Below are 24,408 nucleotides of genomic sequence, written 5' to 3'. Positions count from 1 at the left end.
ATTTGACAGTAGAGGCTATAGAATATTAGTTGACATTTATAATTGTACTTACTAGCACTGCAGACATTTGTTGTATGTATAACATACATAATAAGTGAATTAATAGATGTGAGTGCCATATGATTCCTTTCTCTGCTTCACCCTCTCTATTAATCAATTACAAAGTTTTGGTCCTTGCATCTCTTTTCAGTGTTTTTCTCTCTATCTCAGGCACCATGATGAGAATTGAGCAGTACCTCTTTTTTTCAGTAGAGAAATTCCATCAATTTCAAAATTCTCTCAATTCATCTCCTTGCTGCACAACTTGGGATTACATATGAAAAGTTATCTATCTGAAGAACAAATTTCTGTCTGACTAATCCATTTTAAAATACTTTTACTCAGTCTTCAAAGCTGGACAAAACATCTAAAATGCCCTTCTATTACTCCTGGACAGCTAAGATCTGCCACGAACTGGCTTTCCCTAAATTTATAACCTCATCATTGGGAACCCTATCCTCTTGGTCCAGAATTTCCCATGCTCATATCCCACTAGGTCTTCTCCCACAAAAGGTCCAATGGTCAAATAAGTATAAGAACAGGTCTTTGTACCGTAGGGCTTCTCGAAGACTCACTCTGTAAAGTGATATGGTACTTGCCATGTTTTCCAAGTTGTTTCACATTTGAATGCTCTTTTTTACACTCTCTCTCTTTTAATTTGAACAACTAACAAATGCCCTGGCATGCTAGGTGAAATGCCACATTGGCCATTCTTACTGATTTTTTAAAATTTTATTTTTAGAGAGAAAGAAAGAGCATGTGAGCATGGGAGAAAGGCAGAAGGAGAGAGAGAGAGAGAGAGAGAGAGAGAGAGAGAGAGAGAGAGAGAGAGAGAATATCTTAAGCAGGCTTCACGCTCATCACAGAGCCAGACATGGGCTGTATCTCATGACCCTGGGATCATGCCCAGAGCCAAAATCAAGAGTTGGATGCTCAATTGACTGAACCACCAGGTGCCCCTAACCATTCTTGAGAATAGTATTCACATCCCTAACTCTATCTTTGTTTTACTATTCTGCCTTGAATATTCTCTATATATTCTGCCTTTTCCATCTACTTGGACAAATTTTATGCTTATTTGAGAGATTAAAGTTTGTTATAATTTAAGTTTATATTTTCATCAAAATAGCCAAGCTTTGTATTCAACTGGGCCTAGAAAAAGTGGAATCTGATAACAATTTGAGGATTTCCAAGGAGAAGGAATAGCTTCTAGTAAAAGAGGAGAGTTGGTCAAACATAAGAGACAAACAAGGAAAGTGCAATATCATAGGGACTAAAGTGAGTGAAATCTGGTAAAAAGTTTGATGACACTAAATTATACAGAGAAACTGGTAATAATGGAGATCAAGACTGGTGAGAGGTCAACAGTTACCTGTATGAGGTCTGATACATTAGAATAAAGAAGGTAGAACTGTAGTTGGAGGGAACTGGCAGTGTGTGGATACATGGCAGAGCACCAAAGGATACACACCACATGTGTTTCAGAAAACTGAGAATGAACTGGCAAAGAGCAATGGAGTATAGCTTAAGAAGCACAGGGTCAAATAAAAAAAAAATATTTTCAGTTGGGGTAGAAGAGAAGTGTAGTGTATATTTGAAAGCAGGGCAAAGGAGTCTAAGATGATAGAGACACTGATAATTCTAGAAAGAAGGGATCTAATTGTAGGTGACATAATGCATAAGAGTCAGAAGAACAGGCTCAAAAGCAAAGGAGAAAATGAATCTGAAAATGTACAGTGTTGGAGCAAATGCAAATCAATACAGTCTTTCTGGAAATAAATTTGGTAGTAGCTATTGAATTAAAAGTGGTCAGATCCTTTGACCTGACAGTTCTGTTTATAGGAAACTTGTCTGCAGAACAAATTAGAGATGGGTATTCAGATTTATAGCTAAGGCTATGCATTACAACAAAAGTTAGAGTAGTGAAAACTTGGAACCAATTCAGATTCTGAAATATGTGTATAATTAATTAAGTTATGCCATGCATTCCAAGGAATATTTTACTTTCAACATACTTTAATGGTCTGGGAAAATTTTTAAATATTAAGTGAAATAAATGTTATTCGAACACTATATATGCTGTATGATATTCACTATGATAAATACATATACCTGCAGAGAGGAATAGAAGGGAAGAAGTAATAAGAGTTATCTCTGGATCATGTAATTGCAGATGATAATTACATTCTTTTTATCTGTTTCCTATATGTAAAATTTCTGTATAAAATATGTGTGTGTGTGTATGTGTGCATGTGTGTGTGTGTGTGTTCATTTTATACTTAGGAAAAAATATTTAGAAGCATAGGTTTTAGCTCCGTTACTTTTTACATCTGGAGTTATTTATTTAGTCTTTCTTACACAAGGAGTGTGTTCAGTCACTCATACACTCTGATATTATCCTCCCAGAGTTCAGTTGTCAATGTCCTGGCTTAGTAATTATGTGATTTTAAAAGTCTACTCTTTTTAAACCTTGGTTCCCTCATCTGTGAAAGAAGGTTAGTAATAATACCCATTTGGGGAAGTGGTATTAATTGAGTTAAGATAATGAATATATAGTAAAGTGGTTGGCATAAACTAAATCCTCAATATTTGCTACTAATCATAAGTAACTTTAAGGCAAGGATATCTACCTCAATAAGCTGTGGGGATTAAATGAACTAATGTATTTTAAAGCATATATATCACAATGTGGAACACTGGAGACACTCAAGAAATATTCTTTTCATTTCATCCCCCCACCCTCACCCTGTGCCCACCTTATGCCCTGCTTTTCTCCCTTTTCCTTTTGAGAAAGGCAAGCTCTCCAAAGCAGCAGGCAGGAAGCCAGAGGTAAGGTGTGCTGCCACCTAGCGGACAACTATTTGTTCACTGAGGCAGCTCAGCAAGGTGTTTTTTTTTTTTTTTTTTAAAGGCCTCAGGAAATATCATAAACCTATTTGTTACAGACACAGGATTTCTGCTGTCCTTGCCCTCTGCAGGATTTGACTTGCTTTTTCTTCCTAGTGCTGTTTTGTGGAAGGTTTTTATTTGTGAGTCAGCTGAACCAGAGCCAATTGCATTCCTTGTAAAGGACAAGAAATGGAAAGCCATGCCAGCATTCCTCAACCCACTCATTGTGGAGTCCTGGTCAACCCCAGGCGAGAAACCAACAGGACTCACACGGAGAAGGGGGTAACCAAGGAGGCCCTCCAGGCCCCTGTGGGGCACATGGACTCTAGATAGCAGAGCTGCTGCTACTTTCCTACTTCTACACCTTTTGTCTGTCCCTCCCATGTAGTAGAAAAGGAACCTGCTTTACCACCCAATGTAGAGTACAGAGAGAAAGACAACAGTGCAGACTGCTGTGCAGAATGGGCTTCTCCATTTCCCTCTTTTCTTGGATCTAAGGACATGTTCCTGGTAGGCTAGGCACCATGTAGGTTAATCAAAACTTCTCAAATCTAACGAACCTATTCCTTAGTGTTCTGTGGAAGAAAGCATGAGACACAGAAACAACATGGACCTTCAATCCTGTTTTAGTCACTCTCTAGTAGCGTGATACTTGGAAAGTTATTTCACTTCTCTGGGCCTCAGTTTCTCCAGTTTTTAGTTGAAAATAGCAATAATCATAACATAACTTGGTAGGATGATTTGAGATAGCATGCATGAACGTGTGAGTTAATGTGCAAACATCATAGTGTTTGACACCTGGTGGGTTATTAAAACAGCAAAGACGCTTCTCTTTTCTCTCTAGGCTGTGTTCTGTGCTGGTGAGGGAATGGTGTTGGAGGCTGGGGTCTGGAAGGAAATACTCCAAGGCTCTCAGAGTTTACCATTTGTAGCAGAAAGTTTTTGTGATCATTAAGACTGAAAAAAGAGTACAGCTTCTAAGCTGCAGGTTGTCAAAGTAGAAAGTATTAATCAATTACTTGGGGTCTACTGTGGGTTATTTCTTGGTTAACATGGTTGGCTAGGAATCAATCGACCTGGGCTCCAAGCCCAGTTATTTCATTACCTCTCAGTGTACCCTAGGGTAAGCATATATCTTAGGCATTTATTCCTGGGTCCAGAGAGGTGAAGTAGCTTGTTCTAGCCTTTACTGGTCAAGGCTAGATTTCAAACCCTTTGTCTGATTTAAAATCCTGGTATACTCTGATTACAGATATTTTGAAGCAAAGTATCCCTTTAAATTATTTTGCAGTTGAAGACTTACCTACTCAGTCTATATAACTAGCCCTGCCAATACCAATATCCTCCTCACATTACTAAAAAAAAACAATCAAGAGTTTCTAAGACAATTTGTTTAAAATAAGGTAATTTTAAAAGTTCAGAAGTCATCTTAGACTCTCTGAGATTTAATGACTATTTGAGCCTTTTTTTTTCTTTTCCTTCCTTCCTTCCTTCCTTCCTTCCTTCCTTCCTTCCTTCCTTCCTTCCTTCCTTCCTTCCTTCCTTTGTGTGTGTGTGTGTGTGTGTGTGTGTGTTTGTGTGTGTGTGTGTTTTAGCCTACACTTGTTTTATAGCCCAACCTAGATAAGAGATTGGACTTAAATGTAGGCAATACAAGGGGGGGAGGGAAGAAAAGCACTCTTTAGAGTCATTATGGTTTAGAGATAGGTGAAGATTTGGGCATTCACTTTCTCCACCCCCTTGTATGCTCTCATTCTGTGTTCTCCCTCCCCCTCCCCCCCCTCACAACTGTACATATAGAACAGCTTACACTTCTGTATACTCTTGGCCTTTTTTCTGTACAGTCATGGATTAGAAGTTTGTAGTCAGAGGACATGATCTTAAATCTGAAATCTGCCATTTAATGAATATATGAGATCAAGAAAGCCACTTTACTCTTTGATCTTCAGTGCTTTCATCCACAAAATGAGGATAACATATCCACCTCTAAGTGACATTTTACAGATTAACTCAAACCTGGAGCATACATCCCAATTCATGGGAAGTCACGTAATCTTCAATTAATCTATCACTCCCTTGTTCTAAATGCTTCCAAGTAACATCTTGACATTCTCAGGACCCCATGATCTTGACCTCTTGGGGATTTGTGAACAATCTTGGGGTCATAGATAATTCATTATATATGCTTGGTCTTTAGTAAAGCTGAATCTTCTGGAGATGCCTGCCTTGTTGCGGGTCTCTTGAGAAGCAGGTATAATATGCAATATATTACTTAAGAAGTATATTGTTGGGGCGCCTGGGTGGCTCAGTCGGTTAAGCGTCTGACTTCGGCTCAGGTCATGATCTCACGGTCAGTGAGTTGGAGCCCCGCATCAGGCTCTGTGCTGAGAGCTCAGAGCCTGGAGCCTGCTTCGGATTCTGTGTCTCCCTCTCTCTCTGACCCTCCCCCGTTCATGCTGTGTCTCTCTCTCTCTGTCTCAAAAATAAATAAACATTAAAAAAAAGGAAGTATATTGTCTTTTGAATGTTCTGTTGTGTAATGATGCCTTACTGTTGATATACTGAGTTCATTTAGAATAAATTAAAGTGGTAGTTGGATGTGAGAAAAGTGAACCACCTCGGGATTTTCTTTTGCAGTGATTATAGCTTAAAAATAATTCCGAGGAGCAAAGAAGAGGAAAGTATAATACAGGAAAATAGTCTGTTGTGATATAGTAATGCAGAGATGCAGCCACATTAACACACACATACACACACAAATAGGAAGATATTAAAGTGCTCAAAAAATGGATAGGATTTTAATTTTGTACTAAGGTTACAAAAATAGCACACACTTAATAAAAAAAAGTAATAAAGGCAGAAAAGAAAAAAATCCAAGGATATGCCATCTGTAATCCTGCAACCCAAAGGCAGCTTCTGTTTACATTTTAGAGCATTTTCTTCAAATAATAAAGGATTTTTATAAACACGCAAGCATAATCTGAGCTCAGCATTTAAATGCATGGGACATGTTTCTTGCAGTAACTCACTTAAGAATGTTTTGCTCTCAACATCTTTTATAAATTCTTACACAGCACATTTGGTCTCAGAACAAGGTGGCTGTATCCAAAAAAGAGGATATTTAATAACAGGCTTTCTGGTGCCTAGCTCAGAAGGGAGGACAGGGTATCTGATACTATGGGATGGTAAAGTCAGGCCACACTTGAAAGGCCTTTAAAACTTATAATTCGGCACCCAGTTACAATATGTGTGTGAAGGTCCGCACATCAACACACATTTCTCAGACACTGGCTGGATATCTTACAATTCAACTGACTTCTGTGACTATCTACCTGAAGATAGCATCAGATTCCACAGCTAAGGGCTCAGTCCCACAAAACTGCCCCTCCTTACGCCACACATATTTCAGACACCAGTCATAAGTCCACCTGTGCTTCTGTCTAAGTGGCTATATAGACTGAAGTTTCCAGGGATCCTCTTCTTGGGTTTGATTATTTTGCTATAGTGGCTCACAAAAGTCAGAGAAACATTTTGCTTATGGGATCACCAGTTTATTATAAACTGATATAACTTAGGAACAGCCAGATAGAAGAGATGCATAGGGCAAGGGATGGAGAGGGGCACAGAGCTCCTGTGCTCTTCCCAGGTGTGTCCTCTCCCCAAATCTCCATGTATTCTTCAACCCCAAAGATTTCTGAACACAGTCCTCTTTTTCTTAATGTTTATTTCTGAGAGAGAGAGAGAAAGCAAGTAGGGGAGGGGCAGAGAGAGAGAGAGAGAGAGAGAGAGAATCCCAAGCAGACTCCACACTGTTAATGAGCCCAGTGCAAGTCTCGATCTCATGTACCGTGAGATCATGACCTGAGCCAAAATCAAGCGTCAGATGCTTAACCGACTGAGCCACCCAGGTGCCCTTTGTTTTGGGTTTTTATAGAGACTTCATTACAAAGGTATTAATTACATCATTGGCCACTGGAGACTGAACTCAATCTTCGGCCCTCTCCCCTCTCCAGAGATCAAGGGGATAGGACTGAAGTTCCGACCCTCTAATTACAGGTTGGTTCTCCTGGCAACTAGCCCCATCCTAAGGTGCTGTCCAAAGTCACCTCATTAAAATAACAAAAGACACCTTTGTCTCATCACTTAGGAAAGCCCAAGGGTTTTATGAGCTCTGCACCAGAAGTGGCAAATATATATCTTATTATAAATCACAACATCATAGCGTATTTCTGCTTCCATGATGTCTTTGTTTTTTGAAGTCATAGTCCAAACACTCCCCTAATGGGAAAGGCTCCCTAGGCATTACCAGATAGTGGACAGCCTTCAAGCCATAGAATCTGCTCACATGTATTTGTTGCTTTCATTCAAATTGATTCATCTTAAGTGGTTGGAGAATAGGTGTGAGAACAGGGGGAAGGGAAATGTCTAGAAAAAGTCCACAAACTGCTTTGATAACCTCCAACCTTCTGAAATTCAGTCATGGTAAAGAATTTCTGCCTAGTTTGCTATTGGAGAAAAATTAATTTGGAAGAAAGAGAAGCCATTTGGCTTGCTAACTTTTAAAATATTTTATTGCCCCTATAACACTAGACTTTGAAAAGTTTTCCAATTCAAATCTAATTCCAAAAGAGAGGTATTTGTAATGAACTTTAAACCTCTTCAACGTTAGGAACTTCTCATCTTCCAATTTCAAATACACTTCAACATGCAGAGTGATTGCACGTATCTATGGATGAAAGAGTATCAGGAGAGACAGTCTATTGTGGTAACAATTACCCTTTGTCTAAAAGTTCTCATCTCATGCTTTAATTTTCCAAAGATTCCCTGTCAAGCTGCTTGGCATCCCATGCTAATTCTTAAAAAAAATTGAATTGTGTATTTCGTACCTAGGAAACTTACTGTCTTATTCTTCCTTTGATAAAGATTGACATGGTTCTGTCCAGAGTGTGGTGAAGTGATCATTTAGCAGACATATTCTAAACCAAGGGCAAGGTAAAGGAAAGCCTTTATGCATGCACCTGATCAATAAATCCATCTTGCCTTCAAGAATTCTGACAGAGATGGGGAAAGTTAATTTCTAAGTCTATTTCAATAATTAGACCCCTGTGTACTTATTATTCTACTTCAACACATTCAAGGAAGGGATTCAAGAATGGATCTCAGAAAACAGTATTGAACATCAAGTTTAAAGTTTGAGGGGTAGCCAGGTTAAAAATGAGAAAGTCAGTAACAATGTCACGACTCAGAGATTAAAGAGCAATTTGAGATTATATCATGAGTAGAGTGAGTTGAGCCAGAACTTCAGGATTTGGTCTATAAATCTATACTACCTTATGGGGTTTCACCAAGGTAAGCTTCATGAATAGAAAGACCTGGAGAAGGATGAAGACAAGTGTGGAAAAGGAGATGTTGGGGAGATTTATTGCTCAAAAGCCCAGCTGGCAGTCTGGTCATTACGAAAGTCTTGTTAGGGTCTCTTGTCCCCCAGGCAGTGCCCAGCCTGGATCAGAGTTGTCCTCTGTCTGGATCTTTTCAGAGGACTCTAATTGGAATCTCAGGTGCCTGTCATCTAGTCATATCAGCTTCCAGCCCTTCTGTGTCTTATGTTCTAGTCCTAGTGACCAGGCTTCTACCTAGTTACTGCCAAGAAGACATCATGTTGTGCCCTGTGTCTAAATCTAGGCCTACTTGTAATCCTCAGCTCCAAATATGTTCTGACAAAATTTAAAAATCCTGGTGATATTGTTCCCATTCCTTGCCCAAATGGGGATTCTTCCCCTCACTTCCATTCCCCATTCAGGTGGGACTCCTGCGATTTGCTGTCAGCAGTCTCTCTGTTGTCTCCCAGAATCTCCCCAGTGCTCCTATAATTTCCCCATTGCCATACTCACTCTACTTGGAGGGAAAGGTCCTTATTTTCTAGTTTTCTAATAATGCCCCCCAAAGCTTTTTCTAGCTGTACTTCCTGACAACTTCCTGCTTTTCTTCTTCAGAGCTATCTGTGATGTTGATGATTACCTGATTTCCCTATAACACAGATATTGGAGGTGTATTCCCAGTATATTTGCCTCACATCTTGAGTCCAGATAATTTTGGTACTGTTTTCAGGTTGTGTCTAGAAGCATGGCATTCTCTGTATTAGTCTAGGTTCTCGAGAGAAACAGAACCACACATGTGACATATGTATCATAAATATATTTATTATGAAGAATTGGCTCTTGCGGTTGCAGAGGCTGAGAAGTCCTAAGATCTTCAGCAAGCTGGAGACCCAGAAGAACTGATGATATAGTTCCAGTCCAGGTTCAAAGGCCTGAGAACCAGAACACTGATGGTAGAAGTTTTAGTCTGGGTCCAAAGGCAGGAGAAAACCAATGTAGCAGCTCAAAGACATGGAGGTAAAGAGAGTTGAATGCCCACTTAGGCTTTTTTCTTCTCCTCAGGCTTTCAGCAGATTGGATGAGGCCCACCCACGTTGGGGAGGGCTATCTGCTTTACTGATTCAGATGTTAATCTCACCCAGAAACACCCTCAAAAACACACCCAGAATAATATTTAATCAAGTATCCAAGCATCCCGTGGGGCAGACAGGTTGTCACGTAAAATTAACTATCACACCCTTTCTTCTTTTATTCCTGTGGCTGAAAAACATACTTTCCACTATAGTCACTAAATTCAGGATCATTAACATGAATCTGATGCTGCATGAGCCAACTTGCAATGCTCAGACTCAGAGAAGAAGTAGTTTTTGTTATTGTTTTACTGTTTCTGGTCTCCATTTTATCCAGATAGATTCCCTACAGACCCACCTCCCTTACCTACCCATCTTATCAGACTCCTTCTTCACCAATTCCACAGCCTCCACCCTGCTCCATCCATGGCTCAAGTTTGTCCTTGCAAAAGCAGACTGGTTTCTTACCTTATTCTTTGCTGAAAATAAATTCCCTAATGCAGCATAATAGCTACAACAACAGCTGTCTTCTTTTGTGTACTTACCTGTGCCATATTTTACATATATTAGCATGGTAAATCCTCACAACAACCCTTGGTAGTGATGATGATTCCTAATTTGCAGATATAGTTACTGAACTGCAAAGGATTACAAACTTGCTCAAGGCCACGCAGCTATTAAATGGTAACACGAGAATTTAAGCGCACGCATGACTGATGCCAAAGTCTGCGCACCATCATTATGCACTGTGTTTCCTGCCTCCGCCTCTCCAAATTGTTTCATGAAAGGCTGAGTAGCTGGCTCAAATGGAAATTTTCATCTCTGATTCAGTCTGGTAGCTCTACATAGATCCAAACTCAGTGATCTTTTCCAAGCATTGGCATAAACAGAAGGATTGAAAATCCTATGTGACTTCTCTGTGAGCAATTAAGGGGCTGCATTCTGTAGCGTGCCATTCACCATTCACTATTCATCATCACAAACTTTCAGACATGCTGAAGGTCACGATTGAAAACAGTTATTTTAAGAGATGGCATTGTTCTCAAAAGCCACAGTAGGACCATTGCAGAATGATTTTAACTCAGATCTATATTCAGAGATGAATTCTTCTTTCAGCTCAAATGACGCAGGTTTGTTAGTTTGGGTATGAGTAGGAGGTGAGGAGTTAAAGAAGGGGGGGGGAGTACTCATTCTTATCCATCTCTTGCTCACCTTTTGAGTTTTTTGATTTTTTTATTTTTAAAGAGTTTAATTTTTTTTTTTTTTTTTTTTTTTTTTTTTTTTTTTTTTTTTTTTTTTTTAGAGAGAGAGCATGAGTTGGGGAGAGGGGCAGAGGGAAAGAGAGAGAATCTCAGGCAGGCTCCACACTCAGCACAAAGACTGATGTGGGGCTCAATCCCAGGATGCTGTGATCATGATCTGACCCAAAATCAAGAGTCGGACACTCAACTGAATGAGTCACCCAGGCGCCCCATCTTGCTTACCTTTTGATAGTTGTTATTTCCTCTGTGCCTGGCAGACTCTTTCAAATTCCTTACTTCAGCCTGACATCTCTATTTCATTTAATTTATCATAGGAAATATTCTTCAATAAGGGATTTAAGGAATCAATTTAAGGAAATTGAAAAATATAAGACACTTGCATAATGAATTTTTTTTTTTTCAAACAGATGCACGACTTTGTTTGGGTCATGTTTTCCTTCAAATATGTGGTAGGGAATATGTGGTGGGAATACGCCTACCTTTCTCCTGAGATTCTGCTTTATGCTCACTTTCTCTACTCCTATAATTAGTCACCACTGAAGATCTGAAGATTTGGGGCACCAAAGTATGGGGAAAGCTACAATACATATAAACGGTGATGATAAATTGTGGTAGATTGAGCTATTGGTCTTAATTCTCTACTTCTCAGTAGTAGTATTATATATTCACCCTTTTGCCCTTCTGGGAAGCATACTTTTCCACCTCTTGCCTTTGGGTTTGCCCACGTGACTTGGCTAGCCAGCTGTTTTTCAGTAGATGTGTCATGATCAAAGGCTGGCATTCTTGCACTGGTGCCATTACCATGAGAAACACACACTGTAATAGCTCACTGGTCCCAGAATAAAGAGAAGCGCATGGAGCAGACCTGGAACAAACTCTTCCAAGCTGGATTTGAATCAAGACTGATCCAGCCTAGATCACTTACATCCCAGCCTTGTGCAAAAGCAGCATGAGACCTATAGCACATTTCCATTCCTTCTTTCAAGAAGTAAATGCTCATTTTTGTAAGACACTGGATTTGGGGGTGAGTCGTTATGTCACATTTTTGTGAAAACAGCTGACAGATGCTTGAAACAAATCAGGAATGAGAAAACCATGTTAGAAATGAGTTCACAACACAAAGCTAGACTATTAAATAATGTCTTCTTTCCCCCTTTAAGCCCACCTTGTACATATTTTCTTTGACAAGAACAGGGATGATTCCTTTAAGAACCCTCTGTAAATGATTGTCAGGGCTTAAATGCAGAGTCATTTGGTTTCAAATCTAATGTTTTCTTCTATCATTTCCCTTCCACTCATACTTATTTGTTACTGATATTGTGTCTCTTCCCTTTTCTTCTTTTCTCTAATCTAACCTTTAGAACCTTTTGTTTGTGAACTTTTCATTGTTTTTACTTGGTTTGTCAGATTGGATGAAGGACCCTAAGTTCAGAGCCTCAACCTTTCTATTGTAGAAGAGGTTTGGCCTCGGGCCCTTGGAGACTATTAGTAGTCTCAGAGGATTGCTTTGTTTCATACTCTAGAAAATGCCCCAAAGCCTGTCATTTGAGCGGGAAGGTGGACTCGAGATATTTTTCATTAAACGTGTGTTGTTTGAAGCCAGGCTTTGGCCTCCTATTTATCACTTTAAGTTCCCCACAGTGTTTTCAGCTAGGTCACTAGGATAAAAATTTCTCCCTTTCTCCACAGGATGGCAGTATAGGTTAATGTTAAACCTCACCACACACATATCCCTTCAATATCCCATAGCAGGGTTTTGTTCAGAATTGGCACTCAACTCTCCTTTTCTCCATATGCCCACAGCCTTCTGCAACCCCTGCTTTAAACATTTCTCACTCCCCCCCCCTTTTTTTTCTGTATCAAACAAAGGAAGCCCCTTCAGTTCAAAAAGGACATTTATAAATGAAGATCCATGTAATACACCAGCTTCATTATCAAAGACCCTCAGACACAGGAGGCCAGAGTCTAGCTGCCCACAAAACCACAGGCAACCAAGCCTTAGTTTGGGGATACTGAGTAGTTGTATATATAAATAGCAGTGGTCAGTTGCACATCGTCAGCAACTTGACCTAATCGCTGTTAATCAATAAAGTCATTGAAGTGTAATAGCCTCATCGGCAGTAGATTGGCTCAGGTCCATGCTAGAAGAAAATAGTCTTCGTGAGTAGTCGGATGGTAATTATTTCATCAGAGCAGCATGGCCTCCAACAGATCCAGTATCTAGAAATGACTACAAAATCATGTTTGAGATGTTTTTTCTATAATTCAGAAAAAAAGAAGTGAGACAAATAAAATATTTTTGAAATTAGGAAAATTGAATACTCTTGTAGACTTTAAATAAGGACTGAGGATATCCTTGGAACAAATAATTATCATTCTATTCTTTACAAGGAAGTAATTTCTAAAAGCTATCTTTTCTTCTTATATCTTTAAATAGTAAGATGATCTTCTAAGGTACACATAGGTCATATTTTACATCTTCAGGAAAAAAAAACAGCCTACACTTGAAAATTCTTCAACTCCCACAGTAATAATGCTTTCACAATTGGGAATTAACCCACAAGAAGGTGATATAACTAGAAATTTGTCCTTTTAAAGTATATTTTGTACTGTTTCCTGTAGTAGAAACATCTTTGCTAATATTCCCTTTCCATTAGTCCTTTTTTTAAAGAAAAATATATTTTAAATTATTTAAAAGGTGTTTGTTTTTATTATTATTATTGTATTTGAGAGAGAGAGAGAGAGAGAGAGAGAGAGCGAGCGAGCGCTCAGGGGAGAGGGACAGAGGGAGAGACAGAATCCTAAGCAGGCTCCACATTCAGCATGGAGCCCAAAGTGGGGCTCAGTCTCACGAACCAGGAGATCATGACCTGAGCCAAAATCTAGAGTTGCGCACTTAACCCACTGAGCCACCCAGGTAGCTTGATATTATAAATTATTTAAAAACAATGACATCTATTCTTCTTCATCGTCTTCCACAGTGCTTACTATAGGTTCATGACAGGCTGTCCCCTCTAAATATGCATTGATTAACTCATTGCTTAACAAACAGCATGAAAATAAATTATGGAGATCCTTATCTAACTACAAAGTAGAGATGTAACATTTTCAAATTGAAAACTTTATCAAGGCCAGAGTAAATACCACCACTCTGAAAAATCACTGCCCAGATTTCTTCAACAAAATGTTACCCCAAAAAATTCTTGGAAAGAATCTCCTAAGATTAGCATGGAAAGACGTAGAAATGAATAGAAAACAGGATAATGTTTAACTTTAACATTAGCCTTTCTTTCAGAAAATAGAATAAAATTATTATGGTATTATATGATAGAAGCAATTTTCCTAATATTACTTTTTAAATCTCAAATGTGTGTATTTGTAGGCTTGAGGAAAGTGATGTATTTTTGAATGCAATTGGAGAGGTTTAACAAAGAAAGCCTTTTCTGGTCCCAATGGGGGGAAAAATCAGCTTTAGACTGTTAGCACACACATCTAAAAGTTCAATGAACTTCAGTTAGTTGCTATGCCAACCAGCAGAAGACCTGTCCAGATATGAATTGATCACACAAATAAAATCTCCCCAAAGATGATGCTTGTTTGGCTTAAGGGCATAGTCTTTGTAACAACCCTTGAAAAATCATAGGTCTGTCAGTTTGGAGGATTTATTTGGACCACTATCCAAATTTCCTCAGTGTATTATAAGATACTTTTTTTTTTTCCATAAGAAACTGAGCAGTTGCATCTAAGGGAGAAATAGATATTTTTTTTTTCTTTTTCCTTCCTAAGTATAAAAGTAGTGAATACAGACAGAGTTACATGTAGGTTCTGATTATGAGAAAGAGTGGCTAGAACATGTGCAGTAAATCTTGGGTGAGGTTTTATAATTCCAATATCACCTTGTGATATGAAGCTGGACAATTTACCTTCATATTTTGATGTCACACTTCACATACCCTGCCACGGATAGGGTCCCTAAGCAATCTATGTAAAGAGTCCCTGATGAATGCCTTTTGAAGAATTTCTTTGAAGGGTTTGCATTGAGCTTTTCTGTGTTCCATATCCAGAGTGAACTAATTCGAGACTAAATAAGTAGGCAACTTTGGTAATGTGGTAATTGAAAACAACTTCCAAGGGGTTGGAGGAGAAAATGATAAGATTCTATCATGTTTTTTCCATGTATATTCCATTATAGTTCCCTTGGAAACTCAATTTGGATGATCTTGTTGTTGTTGTTAGACTGCTCTTCAGACATCTGAGGTGTGTCTAATCTAAGGAATGCAAAAGAGTAGACAAAACATTTGGGGAATTATAATGTCATATTATATGCGTATTCTGAATATATACTTTAATACATATGCCTTGCAACACAAACCTATGAAATAGAGTTACCAAACATTTATTGTGTCTATTTTGTATAATATGACAAAATATATTTTCCTATGTTTTAGATACACTCACATTATTCTTATTTTAATTCCACATCCCTATATTTGTTTAGAAATTGGTTTTTAAACATTTATCTCCCATTGTTAACCCTTTTTTCTCCTCTTGAATTAAAACATAAATTTTGATTCTCTAATGTTGATCCTTAGTGATAGATGAAGGACTCATTTTTGTAAGAATAGTTAGTTTTTACCTCTGGGTCATCCCACTTATTATAACTTCTTAATCCACTTTGCATTAGCTAATTTTGCCTTTGGCCTCTTCAAGAGAGGCTTGGATTCCCCATCAAGGGGATCCAATAAAGTGTGTATTAGATGTAATGAAATAGTAAGTGATTTCAGATTAGGGTCTTCCAATAGTTCAGATTAAGGAAATAATCAGTGAGAATGGGTATAGGGGCTGTAATGGAAATTTCTGGAGAAAGAATATTGACTATCTGAATCATGCTCAATGAAATTCATAATTTAGTCTATGGGAATAAGAAAACAACAAGCCATAAGTGAACTAGTACATCTCAGTGAGCTTCTCTTATTCTGAAACTCTCCTTTACAATACTGATACATCAGTAACAAAGTAATCCCTGCCTTTAATATGATTGATCTGTTTGCCCTTGATTATCAAAGTAGGTTATATCTTTAACAGTTAATTCATGAGACTATTCCTCTTTGGTTCCTATCTCACAGGAAATAATACAATTCTCTGCAGCCCAAAGCAAATTTATTCTAGATTTATATCCCAAAGCAAGCCCAGTGCTCAGAGATACAGAACCTTCCACCTTTCTGCTTTTAAATAATAGTCTAGATTCAAGAACTCATTTGGAGGGGGAAAAAAGAGAGATATCTACATTAGATAAATATTCACATGGTTACACATTTCCATAGGTAGCTGAATAAAGGCTGAGGCTTAGAAAACCTGCAAGTTGATGACCATTCTTTTTTTTTTTACTTTTTTTTTTATTTTCAAGAGAGGCAGACAGCAAGCAGGGGAGGGGAAGAGATAGAGAGAGACACAGAATCCAAAGTAGGCTCCAGGCTCTGTGCTGTCAGCACAGGGCCTGATGCGAGACTTGAACACATGAACTGTGAGATCATGACCTGAGCCAAAGTTAGACACTTAACCAACTGAGCCACCCAGGTGTCCCAGTTGATGACCATTCTTAACCTCTGTCTCTTTCTTTGCTTTATAATAAGCCCGATTTTGGATACTACAGGAGAGGAATCTTCAGTTAAAAGATATTGTTTAAAAGTGTTTCCAAATATTGGTAGTCGAGAACCAGGCCATGCAGAAGATACTCCTCATACAGTGTTGATGTTTTATACCATTCATTCGCAGTATCTCTTTGACTAGTACTGTGAAACAAAATTTGTAATCACGTGTTATCCTCAAAAGATAAATGCACATTTTTTTCTATTCAAAGTTCTTCCTCATGGTCCACCCAATGAAAAATAGTGATGAGGTAAAAAGGGGGCACTTGGTAGGAAATAGTATTTGAGACTGGGATTGAACAACTGGAGAGAGGTCTGGATCATAAACAGAACCGTGTGATAAGTTGTGTAACTGGTGACTGTTAGGCAGACACCAGTTCTATTGACTGCTGTTTTCCAACTGCTCTGTGATAGCTTAAGGGTTCTGCAGAGGTGATTCTATATTTGCTATGGATATTTGTGGGAGTGAGGAATAACAGGTGTGCCACTGCTGTTCCTCAAACTCCATTTTTTAAGAAATATTTATTTATTTATTTATTTATTTATTTATTTATTTATTTTTATAGAAAGTCCATGCATACACAAGTGGGGGAGGGGCAGAGAGCCAGGGAGAGAATGAATCTTAAGCAGACTCCATGCTGAGTGTGGAGCCCAACATGGGACTTTATCTCATGACCCTGAGATCATGACCTGAGCTGAAATCAAAGGACAGATGCTTAACCATCTGAGCCACTCAGGCACCCCTTGCAACCTTCATTATAATCAGAGTGGCTTTATTTCTCTCTGTTTAATATATTGGGATTCTGAAAATGATCTCATTTGAAGAATCAGGTCTATTTTTAAAAACAGAAGAATTACCAAGAATAAAAACCTGCTGTTCATTGGGGAACTCTAACAGCACATGTGGGTCTTGTCCTTAAGTCAGCGAAGCAATAAAGGCTGAACCTTTCTGTCTTGATTCTTCACATCAGTAGTTCATAAAGTACAGTTCCTCAGTCAGTAATATTGACATCTCTTGGAAACTTGTTGTAAATGTAAATTCTTGGACCCCAAACCCAGACCTTTCTGAAGCAGAAACTCTGAGAGTAGGGTCTAGAAATATATATTTTAGCAAACCTTCAGTTGATGTGATGAACACATGCTCAATTTTGAAAACAATTGCCATAGAGCCTAATTTAGATTACCAATAAAAGAAATGAGGTTAAATGAATAGAAAGAAGTTATCATTGCAGTTTCCAAGAAAAACCTTTTCCAAGTATTGCAAATCTGTCCCATCTAGTCCAAATCTTCATAGGGAGGATTGTTTTTCAGCTTCAGGAACAGGAAATGGCACTAGTCCTTCTATTCCTCAAGTTCCATAAATATCCATCAAAACAGAGCAATACCCTTACAATTTAAAGCTATTGAATACCCCCCCTTGACAACTCAACCTCAGCCCAAATGTGTTCATCTGAAAACAGGTAGAGTATACGTAGGAGTCAATAATAAAGTCACCAGCAAAACCTCATTTCCACTGGATACATTCAGTCTTGTATTTGATGGACTTGCTAAAAAAATAACTGGTGTTTCTAAATTCCACCCCACCTAGGTCACTAAATGATGTACAGCTTGGAACAGTGCTAGAGGAAGCTGTAGTCAGAGGGAATGAGTCAGAGTTAGGATATCCATTGCTTTCCTAGGACCAGGACACCCACAGCTAGAGTTGCCTTCCTAAAATGATGCTACCTCCATGTGAGATTATTCTGAGACATTGTCTGCATATGGACTTTTTTCAAGGCTAAACCCGTCTCTTAACATTTTAGATCAATGATGTTACACCACTAGATGGCTCCAGAGTGTCTATCTGGCGGCCCATAAAAGTCCAGAAATTTGAAAATTGGAGTGTACTTGGTGAGCCAGCCCCAGCCTTCTTCCTCCACTATCGACTCCCACTCAACCAAAAGTGATGTCTCATTCTCTCCTCCATCTTCCAAGAGTAGTCCAGTGATGGTGTCTCTAAGAGAAAAAAAAAAGAGTTTCAGACCAGGAGAGCACTTGGCTTCTCCACATTGCAAACTGCAAAACCCAGCTTCAGGCAAATTATATGTGTGTACTGAAAGTGTGAAGTAACATTCCGTCCTTAAGCTTGATTACAGCATTTCATAACTTAGGTGGTTGGGTTATTAGGGAGTGTAATCCTGCAAAAACAGATAAAAGATCTCTAGTGCTCAAGTCTCATTTGATCAGGGGAGACTTACAGATAAGTTGCTAGGCATTATTGTTATCTGAGTTGCCCTTTTATATCCTTCCTAGAGGTGTGAGTATAGAAACTCAAGTTGTTGGCTTTCTCTGAGTTTTTAAAATCATTGTAGCTGTTATTCTTTCATTTTTAATCTATAATATGAACTCAATTTATTTTAGGTTCAGCTACCTCTTCTAAATTGATCTGATTTGGTGACAGACTCTAAAGTAGGCAGTCATGTTTATCAAACTCTCCTAGTGTGGTAATAAATTGTTTCTGGGGTAGATATTTAAACTAAGAGAAAAGCAACCACAAACTGAAATTACCCATTTAGATGCCAAAAAGATAACTTGAACCCAGACACAAAAAGCCTAAGTTCAGAGGAAAATGGCTCTAGGATTGGAAAGTCACTCTGTGTCAGACTAGAAGCTTCACAGGCAAAGCAAAGCCATAAATAATTTGAAGTTGTGGGTGAGCTGAGGTATGAATAAGCAGAGGAAGTCAGTCAGTCTACAGAGAAGAATGGAACATGTATGAAGAAAATACCAGATAGAGAAAATATAGCCTCAGAAAGATAGTGTAGCTATCTTAAATATTTCCAGTTCCTATAAGCACTGTTTGTGTTTGCTTTTGTCAAATCCCATATGTAGTTCTTGGAGTCTTTTCAACCATTCCCTCCACTGTCTTTTAAAATTCTCCTTGAACTGATTGGCAAAGACCCCTCAACAGGTAACTTTGTTTCCTACAAACAAAAATCTAGAGGCGCCTGGGTGGATCAGTCAGTTAAGCATCCCAACTTCGGCTCAGGTCATGATCTCACAGTTCATGAGTTCCAGTCCCACATCTGTGCTGACAACTCAGAGCCTGGAGCCTGCTTCAGATTCTGTGTCTCCCTCTCTCTCTGACCCTCCCCTCCTCTCAAAAATAAATCAACATAATCATTACAAAAACTCTAGAAGGCATCTTTTATCATAAATTAACTCAGTACTAAATTCCTGATAGTTGAGTTTATGAAGTAGAGAGAATTTCTGCCTTAAAAAAGCATTAGAGGCCCCTGAGTGGCTCAGTCATTTAAGAGTCCAACTCTTGACTTTGGCTCAGGTCCTGATTTCAGGGTTGTGAGATTGAGCCCCTAGGTCCTGACTTCACACCCAGCCTGGAGACTGCTTAAGATTCTCTCTCTCCCTCTTCCTCTGCCCCTCCCCTGCTTACACACATTCTCTCCATCTCTCCCTCTCTCCCTCTCTCTGTCTCTCTCTCTCTCTCTCTCTCAAAAAAAGAAAAATCTTAAAACACTAAAACTTAGGTTGCCTGGGTGGCTCACTTGGTTAAACATCTGACTTCATCCCAGGTCATGATCTTACAGTTTGTGAGTTCAAGCCCCACAACTGGCTCTGTGCTGACAGCTCAGAGCCTGGAGCCTGCTAAGGATTCTATGCCTCACTCTCTCTCTCTCTGCCCCTTCCATGCTCATGCTCTGTTCCAAAAATAAATAAAAATAAAAAAAAAAAACACTAAACCTTCCTGAAAAAATTGTTTTTCCAAAATTTCTTGTCCCTTGATTCCAAATATACTAACTTGGTAAACAGAAATCAGAGACCATGGTGAGTTGGCCTTCAAGCTTCTGGCTGGGAAATGCACCCCACCCTTTCCACCATCGTTATGCCACCTATTGAGGCAAAAGAAGTGATTCAAAAGAAGACTGTCTCTGGGTCCTTGGCCCCAATTGACTTTTAGTTCTTTGTCACCACCATGACAGTATTGGTCTTTTACCTGATTCTCTTTGTTATTCTTACCCTACTTAAGAGTAAATTTTTCAAAGCATAAAGATGATTTTTTCACCCCTTGATTTAATCCATCTAGCCCATAAGAAAAAGACAATAACATAAAACAAAACAATATAAAATAAGTAAAAAGCCTTAATATGGCCCTCCAGAGCCATGGTCTTGAACCTGCTCCTGTCTCCAACCTCATCTTAGAGACCTATTTCCTTCATTCTCTGTGCTCCAACCATTCTGGCCTTTCATATACTAGGAAAAGCCATTTTTTCCCCCCAGACATAGGACCTTTGTATATTCCTTTCCTTCTTCCCAGAATTTCCATTTACTTTTCAGGTTTTCCAAGTTAACTCTTTCACCCTTCATCTTCTACCTCAAATGCTACTTCCTTGGGGATGGAATTCATTAACCCATACCAGATAAAGTCCTTTGTAGTATGTTGTTTGTTTTCTGTGCAACACATATGTCAATTTGAAGTACTTATTTATTCATTTGAGTGTCCCCCCCTCCAGACAGCAAATTTCATGAAAACAGAAACTTTTTAATGTTTTTGCTCACAATTATATGCCCAGTTGCAGGAAGTTCAGTATATCTTAGTGGAAGGAAGGAAGGAAGGAAGGAAGGAAGGAAGGAAGGAAGGAAGGAAGGAAGGAATCTATGAATACTTGAAAACAAGTTCTGGGTCCTTGAGCCTATTCTGTGGAGATTTTTATTGTTCTGCTGGATACTTCAGTCTCCTTTATCTCTGACATTTGTTTTTGTGAAGGTAAGGCTGGTACAGTGTGCCTATTTAGCATCGCATAGTTCTTGGTAGACCTTATATTTTGGAACTAAATGTGAAAAACACATTCAATTTGCTGAATGTTTCATTATAAACAATCTCAGTGACACATCCTTTTTTCTGAATTGATATGTCTTTCTACTTGAAAGATGAAATAAGCACAATTGTGACAACAAGATAACTGAAGGATATTAGAAGGCATCTTTTATCAGGGGTGTTGGAAACTCCAAGGTTTTAAGGAACCCTTGGTTCTTATCAGTGTAAATTTAAATATACAATTATTATATTTCCTGAATATCCTTGGTCATTTCTCAGTCACTACCACAATAAATCTGATCACTAGAATTACTTCAAAGTATATGAAAAGCAGGATAGTCATTGCCTGCAACTTATCAGAATTTTAAAAATATAAAGAATTACCTACATTTTTCAGCATTGAAGGAATTTTTACAACTTTGTCTTCGGGATGTGGGAGAATTGAAATAAATGTGTTCTTAGATAGTTTTTTTTAGAAAGTTTGGAAAAAGAATATGAATAGGGAGAAGAAACCTTTGTTGTCATTGAACAGTTTATCTTGATTTGGATTGATAGAAAGTTTACTCAATCAAGAAAGTATCAGGCCCTTGGGTGGCTCAGTGGTTGAGCATCTGACTTCAGCTCAGGTCATGTCTTGCAGTCGTGAGTTTGAGCCCCACATTGGGCTCTGTGCTAACAAATAGCTCAGAGCCTGGAGGCTGTTTCAGATTCTGTATCTCCCTCCCCTGCTCATGCTTTGTCTCTCAAAAATAAGCAAATGTTAAAAAAATTAAAAAAAAGAAAGTATTTGAATTCACTATTTTCCGTGTTGTTTGTTTTTTTATTTCATTTTGATCATTAAGACACTTTTTTTAAAAAAAATCACCAATAAAAACTATAACCCTGTAGATAATTACTCCTCTATTGTACTCAATATTCCAAGTTTATCAGAGAATTCTCCCTCTACCCTATTCTTGCATGTATCATTTGTCATCTCCTCTTCTGAAAACTCAATGCCATTTCTGAGCTTATGGGTATTGCTGTATGTTTACTATTATTGTTAGATGCTTCTTGCCTTTTGAGAAATTTCTTTCTTGATTCAGTGGAGAAAGTTAGGCCTTCACTAATTCCAGTATTTTTGGAATTTATAATGCTAAACTGAAGTATATGCAGCTGCCAATGTTTGACTATTTGCCATACAAAAAACGGCAATTTTGTGGTTCAATCTAATATAATAAGAGCTAACATTTGTTGAGTAATTACTATATTTCAAGTGTTATATAAATATTTTCTATACATTATTTCATTTAAATTTCTCATTTTACCCACTAGAAAATTATCTTAAAAGTTAAAATAAACTACCTATAATCAAATCACTATTAGTGAAATAGCATTTAAAGCTAGGTCTGTCCTTCTCCAAAGTCCAAGCTGTTAAGCCATATACTGTCTCTTAAGGGTAGTTGCTTATTTTTGTATATATTTTTGAAAATGTTTAGAATATCTTCAAATATTTCTTTAAAGAGTGTTATCATTAACTCATATAAAAGTGATAATTTCAGAAAAACATCTCCGTGGCTCATATACGCAAAGCCAAATATGATGTGTTTTCAAGGAGCTGTACTTAAACAAATATCCAGATGTTTCCAAATCACTGAACCATAGATTGCATTTTTCACTTTTTATTGGAATGGCTTCTCATTTTGTAGATAAAAATATTTTTATATGTTCCTAAAGCAATTTATTTGTTTTAGAAACACAATGATTTACAGCCTCTAGAAACAAGGTTCAATCCCTAATAACCGAAAACATTTTGACTTCCTCTAGTTGGCACTGGAGGAGAATATAAGTATCCGGGAAAAACAACCATTCATGCTATATCACTTGCCCTCACAAATCATCCTAGAAATAAATCTGTGCTGTTTGCTAGCTTTTTTGTTTGTTTAAAGAAATCTTTAAGAGTCATTTTTAATTACTGAGAATGGGGTCTATATGTGGCTTTAATAATTTCTTTTTTAAATATGGAAACTTTAAGTTCAAAATTCAAATCTAATATACTTTATAAGCTTTAGAATATGGGATTGTACAGCCATCTGGCCCCCAGGCCATCTCTGCATATAAGACATTAATAACATTTTTAATTTAAGTAATAGATAAATCTGTTTCAAGTGCCTCAGCATCCATTCTCAACATTGCCTGCAGATCAGTTGATCCTAAGTAATATTTTCAAGCTGTGGTAGGGTTATTGGTGTTCCGAAGCAATCTGGAAATACCAAGTTCTTATGCCAGGAAATGGGTCAAACAGTAATCTCTTCGTGTTACTGTTTTGATTTCAGAAATAGCTCTGTCTTTCACACACTGGGAGCCTGTATACTTTACCCTTCCCATGGATTTGATTACAGCTGCCATTCTGTGTTTCAGTGAAAACTTTATTAAATATCTACTTTTAATTAACCTCACTGGTACTGGAACCTCTCCACAACCTCAATCTATTTTTAGTCTCCCAGAGCTGTTTCACTTTTCTCCTTAAATAGTCATTCTATAATACGCCATCCTCTAGTAATTATTACAAAACAGCAACAAAGTTGCTCAGCCAAGAGAGATTAGGCAACACACACTTCAGAGTCAAAGTTAGTTTGTATCTTAGCCCTGCCTCATGGGGCTATGTGATCCTGGGCAAGGTACACTCTACTTCTTGATGTCCTTCCTCACTGGTGAACTGGAGACCTCCTGGGAGCTTGCGAGGATCTTGCCACAAGAGCAACATCAAGTGCCCTCAGGGCTTAGAACAGTTATTGGCTTTGGATGCTACTTCCTCTCCTTTCTGGTTGGTGTGAACATGCATCTCATAAAGAAACAGATTAAATAAGTCTTTTCTTTCATTCCCTTATTTTCTTGGCTTTATCTTTCTTGCTGAAAGAAGCTGGTATTTATGTTACTGATTGTTTTGTTTAAGAATTGTGCAAAGTCTAGTTTGCCCTATTCCTCTTTTTTTTTTTTAAAGATATAGAAATGCTTCTTTCTGAGTTCATTCCTGTAACAGTGGGCCAAGCATGTACATTTATTCCATAAGTATCTCTATCATTTGGCTATCTGACAGCATTTATGGCTTTACCTTTGACCTCTCTCTTCATCATCCTGGTGGACACTCAGGGTCAAGATTGAGAGATGAGCAGGGACCACAGACATTAGAAATAGGAGAATTAACTTTCTTGTCCAAGCAGCAAAGTAAATCAACAACACTTTATTCACCTCTTTTGTTCTTTTAATAAGTGGCACAATAAAGTTTCTGGCCAAGTCCAGGCTTAATACACTTACATCCACTCCAGT

The 24,408-nt window shown here is 38.2% G+C and overlaps 2 long non-coding RNA genes across 4 annotated transcripts in view; one reads left to right on the top strand and one right to left on the bottom strand.

Moving 5' to 3' along the window:
- LOC109492071 overlaps positions 1-24,408 on the top strand; it is a 421,929-nt gene that overhangs the window by 363,360 nt on the left and 34,161 nt on the right. The gene's annotated exons all lie outside the window — the stretch shown is intronic.
- The window catches only part of LOC123380555, a 31,136-nt gene continuing 23,667 nt past the window's right edge, over positions 16,940-24,408 (bottom strand). For both annotated transcript variants that reach the window (XR_006586484.1, XR_006586485.1), the window contains exon 3: positions 16,940-18,281. This is a non-coding gene — a long non-coding RNA (uncharacterized LOC123380555). The remainder of the gene's footprint in view (positions 18,282-24,408) is intronic.

This window comes from Felis catus, chromosome D1, assembly GCF_018350175.1.
Source record: "Felis catus isolate Fca126 chromosome D1, F.catus_Fca126_mat1.0, whole genome shotgun sequence".
Classification (NCBI taxonomy): domain Eukaryota; kingdom Metazoa; phylum Chordata; class Mammalia; order Carnivora; family Felidae; genus Felis; species Felis catus.
This window is presented reverse-complemented; position numbering and strand designations above follow the sequence as displayed.